We start from the raw sequence: 17,776 nt of genomic DNA on the forward strand, positions 1-17,776 counted from the left end.
TGTTCTTCCTGTTACCACAGAAACCAGTCGCCGCTGAGTAACATGACCCTCTCCTACGTATGTAAAATAAAACTGATCAGGAGGGCTAGCTCTGTGGTCGGCATGAAGCTGGACACTCTGGTGACAGTGGCAGAGAAAAGGACATTAAAGAAACTGATGGACATTATGGACAATGCTGGGCATCCTCTGCACACGGCCATAAACAATCAGAAGAGTCTGTTCAGTGACAGGTTGCTTCTCCCCAAGACAAGAACTAACAGACTTAAAAACTCCTTTGTCCCACACGCCATCAGACTGTTTAACTCCTCTCTGGAGGGGAGAGGGAGGGGAAACAGGAGGACAAAGGAGGGGGGAACAACTAAGCTGTAGTGCCTCTGCACCTCACTGTACAATACCTTGTGCAATACTTTTTGTAAATAGTCAACAGTGCAATAGACTCAATACTTGAAATGTGCAATTCACTTGTATTTTTATTTTTTATTCCTATTTATTCTATTTATCCCCTTTGTATATTTTATTTATATTTGTCTCTGTATTTATATATGTGTGTGTGTGTGTGTGTGTGTGTGTGTGTGTGTGTGTGTGTGTGTGTGTGTATATATATATATAACAGTTCTGTAACTGTAACTTCGGTCGTTGCTGTGCTTTTTTTGGAAGTCGAATTTCCCAGAGGAACCCACCCGAGGGATTAATAAAGTTCTATCTTATCTTATCTTATCTTATCTTATCTATCTTATCTTATCTTAAAACTTCAGTTCATGCAAATATTTGGCTTAACTCTCACAACAATGTAATCACTTACATAAGCATGCTGTATGCTGTAAATGATACATGTATTTCCATAAAGATGACTGGCACCAAGACAGATTGTTGAAAGGAAGCAGGTCACCACATGATGGCACTGCAGCACTTTAAAGCAATTATTTTGATTCTGGGATCTGTTGCTCCACTTAGTGGTCAAAAACACACATTACAAATGCCCCTTACCTGCAATTATGTCCCAAATTATTCTTTCTTTCTTTCTTTCTTTCTTTCTTTCTTTCTTTCTTTCTTTTGACAAATCAAATGAATTCTTATAAATATAAGAATGACATGAGGTTTCGTTTTTTTAAATAACTTTTGTATTTTATTTGACATATTTACAAAAAACGAATCTTCAGATCTATTTACACTGTCTTATTGACCAGTGGAAACACATTTATTTGCAGTTACAGCCTTTAAATTCTTGTAGTTAATCACCTAACAAAATTCAACACATGAATTTTGGCCCCTACCTTGTTAGTGAACATCCAGTGATTCATTGGATTATACCTTCAGTGGCCTGGAATTGCTTGGATATGGGTTTGTAGCCCAGAAGATTCTTGGAAACACCATCAGTCAACCAAATCTTTATTTCAAACATGTAAGCATCAAGCTTTAAGGCATATAAAAAATCAAAATAAACATGAAATCAGTGAGAGAAAAACTATTTGCATGGAAAAAACAAAAACCTTTACTGTTGGAAAAGGAGTAGGAGGAAGCAAATGCTTATTGAGTCCTACCCCAATCTGTTTTGATAATACAATCTAGAATACATGACCTGAGGTCATCTCTTACCTCTGTCTTCTTACTGGAGGCAGATGTCCTTGTACTATCAATTGGAAGTGCTTTTACTAACTCCCTTGAATTTTTAGCCCACCAGGAATTCTCTAGACACTTCTAGAACTTCTGCAACAGACTCTGGGTATGCTAAAATACATAAACTGTAAATAACATATGCCCTAATACTAATGCAGGTAAAGGGGATGAATACTTTTAGACAGGATTAAAAATAAAGCATTAGTATGTTAGTATGAATTCCATCACAACCATAATTCACCGAATATAAGGTCAAATGTCACCAGGTGAGCTTTACTGTAGAGAATTTTAAAAAGATAAAAGAAAAAAATTGCTGTTATTATTTATTGTTTATTATTATTTTGTTATTTGATTCTAGAGAATGCAGAAAAAGTCTTGATATTTAGCGCTTTGTTTAATTCATGTGTCTGAAGTCAGTTAATTTTTAAAATGGGTGAAATAAAGGTGTTTCCCTCTAACCAGACACGGCAAAGCTTCCAATAAGAGCTGAGACAAAACAGTCTGGTTCACACAGATGCCACTCACATTGCACTTGTTTGTTTAAATGGACAGGATGGCAGAATAAAATAAAGAAAAAGATTTGGAGGTGTGAGAGCTTGGTGGGTCTCGATCAAGTTTAGTATCGAGTTCCAGACCAGAAAAGAGGATGATCACAATTAGAGAAGACTAATGAGTTGAATAGAAATATAACTGGAAGTGACTGTATGTCTTAGGGTCATTAGAAGAACATGGGTTTGATGTATATGAGGAAATGTACCATATGCAGAAATGTAATGTTGTTTCACCTAAGACAATCAACTGGCTGTTAGTCATGATATGCCTTAAAAATTTGAGTTTAAACAAAATTTAAAGAAAAGCCAGCAACACGGCACATCAGGTATGTTTCTTTGTGTTCACTTGTGCTTATTTGTATCTGTGTATCAGCCCTGTGAATGATCAGACTAGTGCCTCATTCCTGTAGCAATCTAAAAGAAAGTGCAGTTAAATAAACCAAAACTGAATATAAATATATGTCAATTTCTAAAATGCATTGCACTGTCCAGGCTCCTCTGAGCTGTTGCAGATTGCATTAAAATTCATACTACTATTAACAAATACAAAAATTAGTTGTAGTTGTTGTTTTTTAGTTTTTGATGCCAGACAAGTTCAGTGAGAAGAGAAGAAGAGAGAGCAGGGGGATGAACAGAAAAGGTATTAATGTGCTCTTATACCACAGTGTGCTTAGCAACAGCATTTGTTGACATGGAGACACACTGTTATTTTATATATAAAATACAAAAGTTATATATAAAAGAAAGCAGTGCAACTGAATTAGATAATGCCCAACCACCTGGAATAAGTATCTACTGAACTGAGGATGTGGAGGTGTTATAGTTCAGTGCACCACATTAGCAGAAGAAACCTATTGAAGCTGCAGATCCAGATGCTACAGTACAATGGGAACAATAGCGACCAGTATGGACATGATGAGCAGACACTGGTGAAAAAAAAGAGCAGTTTAACTGAACTAAATGACCACCTGGAATAAAAGATGCATCTACTGAGCTGACAGTTCCATCAGAGGAGATGCTTGCAGACATGAACACAGCTCTGCTCACCATTCTCAATGCTAGTATAACAGAAACCAGTGAACTCATATATGCCTCTGCCACAATAATCCTAGAGACTCTTGGGTACAAGATCAAGCACTGAAGCAGAATGCCCCATGTGGAGAACAAGGCAGAAAGACAAAATCATTGAAGTCTGAAAGGATGTTTTGTAATGCTTGAGCATATCTTTGCTTCTAATACTTATTTTCCTTATTATTTTGTTGGCTTTTATGTCCAGTGTGTCCTAATATTTTGTTTGTGTTTTATCCTTAGTGTCTACTGTATGACGACTGTCTTACCTCTGTGTTTGGTTCCCTTTCTGTCTTTGTATCAAGTCTGTGTTTCTGTTACTTCCTGATTTATTTTGATAGTCCCTCATTCTGTGTGCATTATATTCAGTTTTGCTTTCCCTGTATAATTTGTTAGATTCGGTTCACTCTGAATCCACTCCGCTCTAATCTGTTCTAATCTTTTGTGTTTTTAAAGCCTTAGTTTGCTTCTGTTCTTTGTCGCATCCTCCCTCATCTCTCATTTCATGTGCACTTCTGTCGGTGTGGTTTCCTTGAGTCTTAGTTTCAATACACCGAGAAGGCACAACAAAGTGGCTGGGATAGTTAGCAGCAACATCTGTGTCACATATGGATTAGAAATGCCCAATTGCAGATGGAAGACCTCACTAAACAGAGCTAAGGTCCTGTGGGACTTCAAGTTCCAGACAGAGAAGAAGCTGGTGGTCAACAAACCAGACATAGCAGTGGCTGAAAAGGAGCAGAAGAACACAGATGTGGCATTCTCAGGATACAGCAACACTACAAAAAAGGAGCATGAGAAAATAGAGAAGTATCAGAGGGTGAAGGAATAACCGGAGCAGATGTGGAAAGCAAAGTCCAAAGTGATCCCAGTGGTCATGGAAGTGTTAGGGATGGCAAACCTCAAGCTGGAAGAGTGGCTCCAACAGATTCCAGAGACCACATCAGAGGGCTCTGTACAGAAGAGTGCAGTCCAAGGAAACAGGTAGGACATGGCACAAAACCCTCAGACTTTTGGGACTCTGGTTGAAAAATCAAGTTTAAGGAACACACAAAGAGCACGTAGCAGGGATTAGGCCAATTTATCTAATGTTTGCTACTGTGAAGCTGAAAACTTAAGTAACCCTGAAACATGATGCAGTTATCCGTGCATTTTCCTGCCACAAGTCATAATAGTGTCTATAATAGGTGTGACTGACCTTAACTTTGAGGTGTGACCAGAACAGGGAGTAACACACTGAAAAAGTGTCATAGTTCACTGTGGCAGCTCTCATTGATGACTGGGTGTCTCGTTGCATGCCCTCATAATGCCATTTCGCCTTTCTTTGCTTCACTCTGTGGCCTCTTAGACAACACTGAGATTCCCCAATTTGCCAGTTTCTGCTTTTATAAGAGGGTTCTTGAATGGAGCAGGCACAAACATGACTGACCTACAAATGAATCTAAAGAGGATCCAAGATGGCAAAAACCTGCTAATCAACACACCTCCTGCAGTGTGGTTGATACAAGTTCCACTGAAGATGTAACACACGCACGCACACACACGCACGCACGCACGCACGCACGCACGCACGCGCGCGCGCACACACACACACACACACACACACACACACACACACATACACATTTTAAAATAACACAAAAAAGCCTGAATCATTATATTTTGTTCTAAAAACCCATATCAATGTGCAGTTTCCATTTCAAACCTTACTGGAACTGCTAAGTAAGTACTTTTGTGTCTGCTGCATTTTATTATATTTCTTATGTACATGTGCATACACACAATACAAGTCATAAACCCCAAAATCTTTTAGTTCTTTAGTCCTTGTGAAAGATTAATGGAAGAGAAACAATAATCTGAATACTTTAGATTGAATGTAGTGATTTTGTCCACTATTTACAAAACTCCTTAGTATGTTCAAGATGATTCTAAAACTAAGTTAATCCTAACAGATCTATCATTTTAGGAGGCTCAAAGTGTCTCATGCGCCAGTATGAAGTATGTGAAATTTCCAAACACAAACAGGAGCATACACATGAAAAGCATGGTAAGTTGACCAAGGGATGGACATAAAATTAAAAATCATCAAACTGTAGAGAAGACAGACAAAATAACTGCTGTTGACACAAAATGACTGGTACCAACTTGAGTTTCAAGGAATTGTTATTTAGGCTTCTTGAAGGGCGTCTTTGAGTGCTGGCTGTATTTTGTTCTATTCTCTATCGAGATGATCCCTCACTGCTTCATTAATGTTGAGGTCTGGGCTTTAGGGAAGCCAGTTCATGGTAGTGTCTGTGTTTTTCAATCCAGGTATGCTTTTACTTCCCGGCAGTAGAGCAGGGCGATATGACCAAAAATATTTGTTGTGTATCTGACGGACGAAAGCTAAATCAGTTGCACACCAATGAAGTTGCAGCATTTTTACAAACCAGTTCTGGTTCATCCGTTTCATTCAACAATCCGCTTTTGCCCTTCTCATTCTCCGCCATGCTTTTCCCGCCATGTGCATATGAAATAAAAGGCACTGCACATGCGCGTTTTACCCATATTCTATCGCGATATTTCATTTTCTTATCGTTGCCCAACATTATACCGGTGTTACCGTGAACGGTATGATATGGCCCAGTGTTTGGAATCACTGTTATCCTGAAAAATCGAGCTGTTGCTCTATCAGACACTTTCCAGACACTTACTGTAAAGCGATGATACTTTTCTACATTCACAATTCCATCCATCTTTTCAAGATGAGTTAAAAAGCAGGCAGTGTCCAAAGGGGGGGGGGGGGGGGGGGCGTAATGTCACCGGTATGAATTAACTTATTAAACTTGCTAGAGTCCAATAACTCCAGCTGTTCTTATCTTGTCCTTTAGAATCTTTACTGAGAACACTGCATAGTTCACTTTGACGATAAAGTGGATATAATGTTTAAGCCGCCGCTTGGCGATCCTTTCATACAAGTCAACTAAAATCTCTACCTTTTATCCTTTCCCTTGCTACAGATTTTGGACAGGGGTTAGGGAGAAATTAATCAATTTAAAATGATTTTCCAAGCACAAGAAGACATTAGGATTATGCTTCAACAGGTTTCTCTTGTCTTTTTTTTAGCCTGGAGCAAAATGAGTCACAGTGAATGACGGACAACTGACGCTCAAGCAGAACCCATCAGTGAAACACAGAAAATATCACGTTGCTCTATGACTTCAACTAAATGTACATGAGGTGTGCCAAAGGCATAATTAATCACCCATTGAATATTTTCTTTATGTCTGGTCATCACAAAATAAATCAGTTTCAAATGTTTGATAAGTGTTTAGTTAAGATGCTTCGCTGACCTCCTGTTGTTTTATAGTTATTGCTCCCTTTTAGAGGGAGCAATAACTCCCTTTTAACAGGATGGTGATGGACTGATTGATGGCTCAAGAAAACCCAGAAAATAAAACGAGGCACTACTTACTAATTGTTTGGATTTTTAAACTGAAGGTCTCATCCTTCAACCATGACCAATATCTAGCAGTATCGGATGCCCTGGGATGAGAAATTGTTGGCCATTCAGGTTGAAGGACTTTTTGGAGCTCACCCTGTGACCCAGTGTCTGTACCGGCAAGCTACAAGCAAATTAAATTTGGTTGTGTAGTTGTCGCTAAGAGAGGAACAAGCACATTCGCAGCGACCTTAAACTCTCCTGTGCTTATTAAAGTCTTTTTTTTTCTATTTCAATTTCACCGTGCCCTTATCCACGCTCAGCCACTGGAGTGCTCCTTTTGCTTTTAGAAATGCATTATAAGACTGTATCTTAAAAAAAGTACACAGACAGCCCTCTTATCAATCAGACATATTCAGTTGTATTACATTTGTGCCCTTAATGGATCTCGAAAGGAACGAAAAAAAGAGCCCTGGCACAAAACACCCTTAGGGAAAGAGGCATATTCTCTGTGCTGAAGAGAAATTCATTTCCTTTTAATGCCACAGCAAAATAACCACGATGAGGTGTTTTGAATTAGTGGGCTCTGCCAGACACACACATGTGCCAGTGGAGGGCAGTGGGACCTCTGTGTGAAGGATGTTAGTGAGGTAGGAAAAAAATATATTAATGGTCTCAAGTGCGTAATGGAGGCCAGTGAAAACAATGTGGCTTTATGTCTTGTCCAGTAAGGAATCCATCTGTTAGCACTGAGTGGAAATAAATGAAATGCAAGCTCAACAGTAGCCCATGGTTTGGATCTGCTTGACTGGATGAAACTGGATTGAGAACACCACCTACAACTTGGTGAACTCTCTTCCCCTCCCGTGTTTTGCCCCATTGGTTTTGTATTAGAGCTTGGTAACCGCATTCTGCAAGGTAACTTTTATATGATATATAGAATATCCATCCATCCATCCATCCATCCATTTTCATCCGCTTTGTCCGGGGCCGGGTCGCGGGGGCAGCAGCCTAAGCAAAGAGGCCCAGACCTCCCTCTCCCCAGCCACCTCCTCCAGCTTATCCGGGGGAATACCAAGGCGTTCCCAGGCCAGCCGAGAGATATAATCTCTCCAGCGTGTCCTGGGTCTGCCCCGGGGCCTCCTCCCGGTGGGACATGCCTGGAACACCTCACCCAGGAGGCGCCCAGGGGGCATCCTTGTCAGATGCCCGAACCACCTCAGCTGGCTCCTTTCGATGTGGAGCAGCAGCTGCTCTACTCTGAGCCCCTCCCGGATGGCCGAACTTCTCACCCTATCTCTAAGGGAGAGGCCAGCCACCCTTCGGAGGAAGCTCATTTCTGCCGCTTGTATCCGCGATATAGAATATCTAAAATGTAAAAAAATTTAATTAAATTAAACATATATGTTTTTTAAAAAGACATCATACATATATGTGTGCGTGTGTGTGTGTTTCTTCTTCCCAATAAGACATCATGAATAACATATATACAGTGTAATAGGAACACATTATATGCAAGTTTTCTGACCCTGTGAAATGACGAGTAGTTGAGCTGGAATTAACACTCTTTAAGTATTTAGAAAGCATATTAGAAAAATATTTTAATGCATGCAAACGCTGAATAAAACCATATTTTAGCTGAATAGTTCTTGAAAGAACATCTGAGTGCTTTCCCATGTGCAGTGTGATAAATTTCTTTGTAATCTCAGTGTTCTCGGTTTGGCACATGATGCATTTTCAATTGATATGCACATGTATTAACACCTTTCCTGCACGTGGAAGTCCGATTAGGACTTTTATTATTTGCTTCCACATTATCTTTGATCTCGTTTTTTCCTCTTCTGCCAAGACTACAGTCAGGAAATGGCAGAACAGAGAGCTTTTATCCACAAGAAAGGCAGCTTCCATTTTAAAATACCCCACGGATCAGCAGCCTTTCATTAAAAAAAGAATCTTATTAAGACTCACTACGCATTTTAAAGAGTTTAATCTAAGGGAAAGGTTTGCCCACTGACTTTTTTGTTCACTGTCATATTGTTAGTAGTTAATGAGTTATACAAGTGCAGTGTTGAACAAATGCAGGTAACTCTAGAATTACAAAAGCTGTGTTGACAACATCTGCTAAGATTGGGCAGATGTTGCTAGTGTGGCAAGGATACACACACGTTGACGTTGATGAATTAGATTATATGGGTGTCACAGGGCTTTAGACACATATTTAAGTATCGTATGAACACACGCTTTCTAAGGTTCCTGTGTTGTACGATGATCATCAGCTTTGCACGGCCCTATCATGTTCCTCATGTAACAGAGCTGTACTTGTTGTTTAGTGACTGGTGACCTGACCCACCTGGATCCATCTACTTTTGCCCTCGTGCATGTTTGTGTGTATGTTTGTGTCACTCAGTGCAGACATTTGTGGATGCATGCACATGCTAATGTGTTTTGCATGTGCAGTAATGATCCTGTCTTTGATCAAAAGTGACTTTTTAATTTAGCTTCCTAAGTGAATCACCAGTATCAGGAGACTCACATGCCTGCTATGAATAGAGAAAATGAAGGCAAGTTAACAGTGCTAACTATGTTTGAACAAAGTGGTTTGTAAGTGCCTATTACATCTCAATATATAAGATACAGCTAATTAAGTGTACCTAATAAACTGCTCGTTAATATAAACACCTAATTAACTGGTGGTATAATGGGGTGAGGAATACTTTATCAGCACACCATGATCTTAAGTACCAACTGAGCAGTACCACAGCCTACCTGAGTATTGTTTCTGACTAGGGATGGGTACCGGTATCCGGTGCCATGATGGCACCGGTTCTGACATAAACGGTAGTAACCAGACCGAAAAGCAGCGCATATTTCGGTGCTTTATTTCGGTGCTTTTTTTTCCTGAGCTGTGATACACTTTAGATTCTAGCCAATCATTTTACGTTTCCGAGGATAGTAGGCGGGTCCAGGTACGTACGTTCTTTTAGAGCAGAGCTACAGATTAAAAATACTCAAGGCTAAGCGGTCAAAAGTCTGGCTGTACTTCACAGCAAAAGATGCAAACTCAGCAGCCTGCAACAAGTGCTTTAAGCTGATACTGTGATACTGTCAAAGGAGGTAAAGCCTCAAATCCGATGAAACACCTGGCGACGCATAGCGTTTTTTTAAAAAGCCGAGAAATGTGCGTATTTGATAGCTTGCTGCAAGACCTCACACCATGCACATCTACTGGGGTGTGGTGCCCCGGACCGGAGTTAGCAACATCCCCCAAAAACCGGAAGAGTAGAGTCCTGGCCCCTAGCCCTGCCAGTGTAGCAGAAATGATGAGGGATGATGATGGCAGCAGCAGCCATTCTTCTCTGCGTGAGTAGCTTAATGTTGTTTCTGTGTAATTTACATTGAGTAGGCTAACCACGTTATTACATTAATGCATGTAAGGTGAACTAGCAAACACCATCATAGCTACATGCGGCTGTCTTCTTGTTTGATGGCAGATACTCCCTTGACCCTGGCCAAAAAGGCTAAAATGACCAAAGAAAAAGTGGAAAACAGTTAAACATGAGAGGTTTTTGGACAAAGTTTGTGGTTTTTCCATTGTCTAAGCACTGCTTCCAGCTAAGAGTGATACCATATATGCCCCATAGCTGCAGAAAAGGCTAACATTGTTATCTTTTTACAAAAAAAAAAACAGCTAAACATGAGAGGTTTTTGGACCAATTTTGTGTTCTCCATTCTTTAAGCACCGGTTTAAGCACCGTTTAAGCACCGGCACCGTTTCAAAAGTACCGGTTTGGCACCGGTATCGGATAAAACCTAAACGATACCCATCCCTATTTCTGACTATGACCGTGTCCATCCTTTTATGACTACAGCACACACATGTCATTGTGACACACTACGTTCCAAACCTCAAATCATCTCAGATTGGTTCCTTGAACAGGACAATGAGTTCACTATACTGAAATGGCTTCCACAGTCACCTGTTCTCAATCCAGTAGAGCTCCTTTGGGATGTAGCGAATCAGGAGACTCACATCATGGATGTGGAACTGAGAGATCTGCAGCAATTGTGTGATGCTATCCGGTCATTACGGACCAAAATCTTTGCAGCACCTTGTTGAAAGAAAGACTGCAGTTGTTAAGTCAAGGGGTTAAAATCAGAACTAGCAAGATGAAAGGGCTGGTGAGTGGAAAAGTGCTGGGGGAAAAGCCTTTTTTTAACAGTTTTTGGGTTGTACAGAAAGACAAAACTTTATCCATTGTATAAAATACATATTATTTTACATAGACTCACATGTATTTATTATTGTAAAATTAGGACAAGGTGTTTCAAGTTTACAAGATTTTTTGTAATAAGAACAAAACAAAAAAAAAGACACAGAAGGTACCTTACTGAAAAACAACAAACAATTAAACAAAAGAGAGGTCCTTGCACTTGATTAGAATTTATTAACAGTAGAATCTTTAATGGCTCTTTAGTGCTGCTGTTGCTTACTCTTTTTTCCACCACTCTCCTTGACATAGTGCTTTTTACAGCTGTTGCTTTACTTTAATTAGAAATCTAATTAGTTAGAGAGGCATAATTGGACTGCATCTTATCACTACTATGCTGCTGGACATGTAGAAACATATTTTTGATGCATCAGCAACAAGTTTTTTTTTCCTCATTAAAGAAGATTAATGTGGCTGATCATCTAGGAAGGCAGATCAGTGTTTCTTAATCAGGTCTTAAAACCATCCAAGGGACTACTAGATGTATTTGTTCTTCACCGGGGATTTATTTGAGATGAATATGAAGAGATCTAATAAGATGAAATTAGAAGGGATGAGATGAAATGAGAAGAGTTACATTCCTGATTTGTTTTGTTTTGAGTGGTTTGGAGTCCCCTTATGGACTTTTGTGAAAAAAGGGTTTAATTTTATAGCTTCAGTTTCCTTGGTGAAGCTGTGCTTATATACTTGTGCCTTTAAGTATATACTTTGTCCACTGGTACCAAATTCATTCTGTCCCTATATTTTTTCATAGTGTAAAAAAAAAACCTCACTCTTTCAAAAAGCTCATAAACTAAATGGTCTCCATTAACTGTTAACTGTTTCCTTGTGTACTTGCTTGTTTTATTGTACCGTAATTTTATTACATGAAAATATTATATGTACTTTTTTTAAACAACAATTTCCTGTTTTTTTTAATTTATTTATTTTACCTTAAAGACACCCCCAACGGCAAGATGTTGAATGCCAAAAAGACTCTAATTGGTTTTTGAAATAACAATAAATTGGGCCCAACACCATTCTGGTGTCTGTGATTTTATGTGGTCATTGTGTGGGTGCACAATGACATTTGGAACATCTCTCTGAGCGGTGCAAATAGCAAACTTTAATGGCACAGGATGTTGTGAGTGGAGGCAGTGTTATCAGATGGAGTTTGGTACTTTGATGGCTTGGACATTATTTTTTCTGATGTCTGGATATGCAGGCCCTTATTGATCTGCAGCACTTTCCATAGTGAAAAGGTGGTGTCCAGGATGAGAAGATTTCTTGATGATGTTTGCGACTCAACCTGAGCAAAAGTGTATATTTTTAATCCCACGCATCAGCTTTTAAAACGCTTTGATGCTGAGAAGAGGTTTACCTCCACAGCAAAGCTTCAACAAACTGCAGATTAACTACACCAGAGTTCTCCCTGCTCACGCGCATGCTCAAATTAGACTATTAATTACTCAAAACAAACTAAAGTTTAAGATTTGATTTCAATTTTAGTTTGAGATTTTCTACTAAAAAGCTGTGACTGAAAGGGCGGGCTAGAGAAAGAAATTGCAATACTGTGTCATGATATCTGAGGCCTTATATAAAAAAGGAGAAAAGAAGATGTTCAGGAAAAGTCGAGAAAAAATACTAACTGAACATAAGGTGGGGGTGAAAAACCTGAGCTGTCTGAGGCTTTATAAATAGAAGAATCTGTGGAGGAAACACCCCCATTTTTAAACCTTGAATACTAGATCTGTATATTGTTTCGTATTTTAACATAAATAGACAGACACAAAACACATTATTGAAAATTATAAGTAAAAGTTAATTAATAGACAGAGGTGCTTTGTATGAATGTAAGTGGAATTGAAGTAACTTGTTCCATGACAGCAAACTAGACTTTTTATATCCGTTTCATGTCCACAAGATCTGTTCCAGGCCTGGTAATTAGCCCTTCTCTGGAGAGGTTTCACTCTCACAGACACACTTACAGATCCTGTATATGGCAATACATGTAAAACTATACGATGTTAGAGGCAATTTAATAGGGGTGCAACGATACACAAAATTCACGGTTCGGTTCGGTTCGATACTTTGGTGTCACGGTTCGATATTTTTTCGATACAAAAAAAATGTTCATGCCTTTTTAATTTGTCATTTATTAAAATTATAAATATATATTTTAACTCAAAAGTACAGTTTTTAAATTTAACCCTAACCCTTGTGCGTGTTTTTTATTTTGACAGCGAATGCGCACCTGCGGACCACTTATGTGCAGCCCTGGTTATTTAGCTCGTCATATTGCAGCCACAGAAATTCTTTTGTCCATAAAACCATAAAGCTGCACTTTCTTTTTGCCTTATAGTCTGATTTGTCATAACTTCTCCGTTTTGTGGTAAGCTTTTCTTTGGCTGTCACTTCTTCACCCTGACCTGTCTTATTTGGCTCAGCAGAACTAAAATATATATCTGTCTGTGAAGGTTCTCAGTCATCCAGGTCATCGTAGTCAAATATATATCCTGCTGCTTTTACACACGCACTCACATAAGCTCAGCGATTCTCTGCGCGATCAACCTCTCATATGTTTAAGCTTGCTGCGGAAGATTTCACTTGTCATGTTTGCATAGTAAGCTAACAATTAATAAGACGATGTCAGAGGAATTGGTGCACAAATTATCATCACTCACAGATCAGTGCTGTCGCTCTCTATACACAGTTCGCACGATTGCAAAGTGAAAGCAAAAAAGCAAGCGCAAATTCAAACGCGATTTCAATATGTCACATATTGACAGTGGCTCACCGATGCCAATGACATAATTACCCAGCTACATTTCTGAAAGAATGCAAAAGCATTGACATATATTTTTCCTACAATAGCCCGACGGGCAGGGAAGAGATAGATTTTTGTAGCCCGACTGAAAAGATCGCTAGCCCCGGGACGTCGGGCTAGCGATATTGCGAGCCCTGTATCTGATTGAGGAATCACTCATCTTTGGAAAAGAGAGTTTATTACAGAGAAATGGCTCTTTCCAAAATGAAAGCTATACTATCCGCTTCTTCTGGGCTATATTCTCAGCAGCATATTAAACACATAAGGAGAATCATGTGCTAACAGCTGTCTAAATGACTCGGCTAAAGTTAGTAGCATGCTTGCTTGTTTTTTTTCTGCTTCCACTTGTCTTTGCACTAGGATGATGTCGGCGTAAATGTGGAGTCATATTCGTTGTGTTCCCACTAGTGCTTTCAGGTTAATCTCGTTGAAATGACCTTAACGCCACAACACAGCAAATCTCCATTAACGAGCTACCGCCGATCGCCCCGTGCATGGGGCTAGATGGCCAACATGTTAACGAGCTAACTGCGCTAACACACTAGCTCCCACCCATGTAATTGAGCATTGCGTGGCACATCCAACATACTGTTTTACTTTAGTCCATGACTCGCTTACCTTCAGGGTCATACGTCACATGAAAACCAAAATAATTCCAAACGCCAGATCTGAATGAGGGTGGGGGAGGTCCATGTTGCAAGGAGAGCTTAACTTCTGTCTCGCTAGCTTGCCCTGCGCTCTTCCTCCTGACTATGCTGTCTGTGTTGAGCGCTCAGTGAATCTGCGTTCGACTACTCCGCCTAGGCTGCACTGTCGAGCCTAGGCGGAGTAGTCGAACGCAGATTCACTGAGCGCTCAACACAGACAGCATCGTCAGAAGGAAAGTTGATAAAATAAATTACAAATTTTGTATTGTTCGATACATATGCGTACCGAACCGAAAGCACTGTATCGAACGGTTCAATATCGATACGAATATCGTTGCACCCCTACAATTTAAAGGACAATAACTCTGAGATCTTTTCTGGTAAGGTTACAATTTTAGGCCATGGAGAGATCTGAGGGACGGACAGAGCTTTGTCTGTCTAAGCAGGCTTCAAAATATTGCACTTACCAAGTCTGTCGGACACTGAAATGTTGCGCCTTTAAAAATGAACTGGTTTTGTACAATTTATATTTAACCCTGTACATATGTATACACACATAGCATTCACGGGGCGATCGTGGCTCAAGAGTTGGGAGTTCGCCTTGTAATCGGAAGGTTGCCGGTTCGAGCCCCGGCTTGGACAGTCTCGGTCGTTGTGTCCTTGGGCAAGACACTTCACCCGTTGCCTACTGGTGGTGGTCAGAGGGCCCGGTGGCGCCAGTGTCCGGCAGCCTCGCCTCTGTCAGTGCTCCCCAGGGTGGCTGTGGCTACATTGTAGCTTGCCATCACCAGTGTGTGAATGGGTGGATGACAGGTTGTGTAAAGCGCTTTGGGGTCCTTAGGGACTAGAAAAGCGCTATACAAATACAGGTCATTTACCATTCACAGAGCTACATAGCAGCTTCAGTCCAAATCGTCTTTGTTTTGTAGTATTTCTCAAGTAGGAATTGACCTTAGGATGTCAGAGTTAAAGAGCAAACAAATTAATTTTTATTGGAACATCATGCTCGAATGTTGTTGACTTACTTGCTCAGAACAGGATTAAGTCATGAACCCCTGTGATAATAATTTCCAGTCAGAGTCCCCCCTGATAATTTAGGGGCTTCTCGAAGAAGTATTATGTGTAATTACCTTACTTTAAAAAAAAAACAACAACAAAAAAAGGCATGAACTTCTTTTCCACCTCCTGGTGATGTAAACAGACGCAGGTATTAATAAGTAAACAGCAGATGGAAGCTTTGGAAACTCTGTTTTTAACTTTAATTTCTTTGGTTTTGAAGTTAAGCCACCACTTGTAGCAACGTGAATAGGTGAATGTAAAATGTACCTGCGTGTCATTTACATAAACTCAACAGAGAAGCTCAACAGGAAAATATCTTTATAATGTGTCATCTTTGTGCAACAAAACATTTTTGTTTATTGTAACTAAGTCATATTAAAGTCTAATGAAGTCTAATTAATTAGAGGGGAAAAAAGAACCCAGCCTGATTTAATCACCAGTGGGTCAGCACAGTGGTGCACTTATTAACGGCAGCTGGGGCCTTTCGTGTGGAGCTTGCATGTTCTCTCTATGTGTTCTCTCGGGTACTTTAGCTGTTTGGTTAATTGGTGATTCTAATTTGGCTGTAGAAAAATTAAGAAACATTATCTGTCTCTTTCTGTGTGTACACCCTTTATTTTATGTTAGCCGGAGTAGGCTCCAGCTCCCCGGGGAGCCTGAATTGGACAAGTGTGACTGATTTTTCAGAATGAAAACATTTTGTGAAATAAATCCAAAGATGGGGAAAGTTTATGAGTAAACAGACTACAGTGAGAAATTCAAAAAGAAGACTTCTGAATGACACATTTGTGAAGTACACCTCCTATTAGAATGTTGCAGTATATTCTAATAACTTAAAATATCGCTAACTGATTAATTATTGCACTTGGCTGCGATATTGCACAGGAGAGAAATCCTTCCAGGAAGAGGAAGAGAAGGAGTTGGTGGTAATTGTAGTGTGGGGAGTTAGAGCATACAGAGGTTCAGTGTTGCTATGGCACTTGAAAAGAAGCTGTTTCTGAGACTTTGATTTTAGGAACCTATAGCGCCAACTAGAGGCCAACAGATCAAACAGAAAGTCAGGAATTAATGGGTCTGTTATTACTCATCTTCATTAATACATAAAGACTTTTAGTGCACAATACTCAATGTGTACTGTTTACTTTTTGATTTTTACTCAGTTTGCTGTGCCTGTTTACCCACCTTTCAGAAAAATACCTCTATGTTCATTCTGCTCTGGTAAGTCCTGACAGTGACCCAGCTATAATGGTTAATTATGCAGTCAGTGGTAACTCTCAGGAGTCAGGCTGCCTCTATATGCTGTAAGCATTTTTTGAACCCAGTAAAACAAAAATTAAGAAAGCAAATCAAAACAGAAAAGCGATTTCTTTCTATTTCTAGTAACACACGTTAAGAAGAAATCTGAAAGAACCTATATCATGCAAATCAACCAGTCTGACTTAACTGTATTTTAATTGCATCCTAACAACCACATCCTGACTTATAATTCATTCATATTTAACCCCACTGAAAATATCTTAAAATTGTTCACTAGATGATTTAGATTTATTCTAGTCACTAATGACAATGAATATGATTTCTTTATTTGATGAACTGGACATTTCATTTGCGGCAGTTCTATTATTTTATTATTTGTTGTTTTAAAACCATTAATGGCACAAAAAGGTATAAACCTCCTCTTTTTACGCCATTGCATACATGTGTATAAACAATGAATGTGTATCTGTGTGTATTTCAAAGTGTGTGTCTCATTGTGGTCCAGGCACGTGTCTTTGTGTGTGAGCTGGAGAACAGATTCGACGTCAGCAGCTCAGTAGGCTGGTAACAATGTTGCTTTCATGTGCTCAACAGTATGTTTTACTCTGTGTGTGAGCAATGTGAAGCACAAAGCCTGTAACAAGGTCTGTCCTCTGCTTTTGTCTTCCTCCACCCTGGGATGATGATTCACAGGCGCTACTACTGCCTCATAATTTCTGCAAATGCTACAGGCCTGGGCATGTGGGCATGAAAGCATCAGCAGAGGATACTTTTGCTTATATGCTGGGAAATTGTGTGTTTTCCTCCAGCCTGAGGGCCTTCAGTATATATCAGTGAATTTCTCAAAGTTATAGATTTTTTAGAGTATTGCATTATCTAACAGTAGAATAATAGGTTTCAAAAGAAATAACAAGTGCTTGGGATTTTCCATGCATCATAAGTTTTCTGCTAAAACCAGAAGAGCTGGAGATCTATCTAAGATATAAAATAAAACAGAATGCAATGAATTTCAAATAACTTAGAAACAATCTTGCTGCTGAAAAAAGGCTATTTTTTATGCAGCAAGACTGGAGTTGCAATAT

The sequence above is a fragment of the Diplotaxodon limnothrissa genome, linkage group LG4 (genome assembly GCF_057381915.1).
Source record: "Diplotaxodon limnothrissa isolate DT_005_m linkage group LG4, D_limnothrissa_male_GT1.1, whole genome shotgun sequence".
NCBI classification, from domain to species: domain Eukaryota; kingdom Metazoa; phylum Chordata; class Actinopteri; order Cichliformes; family Cichlidae; genus Diplotaxodon; species Diplotaxodon limnothrissa.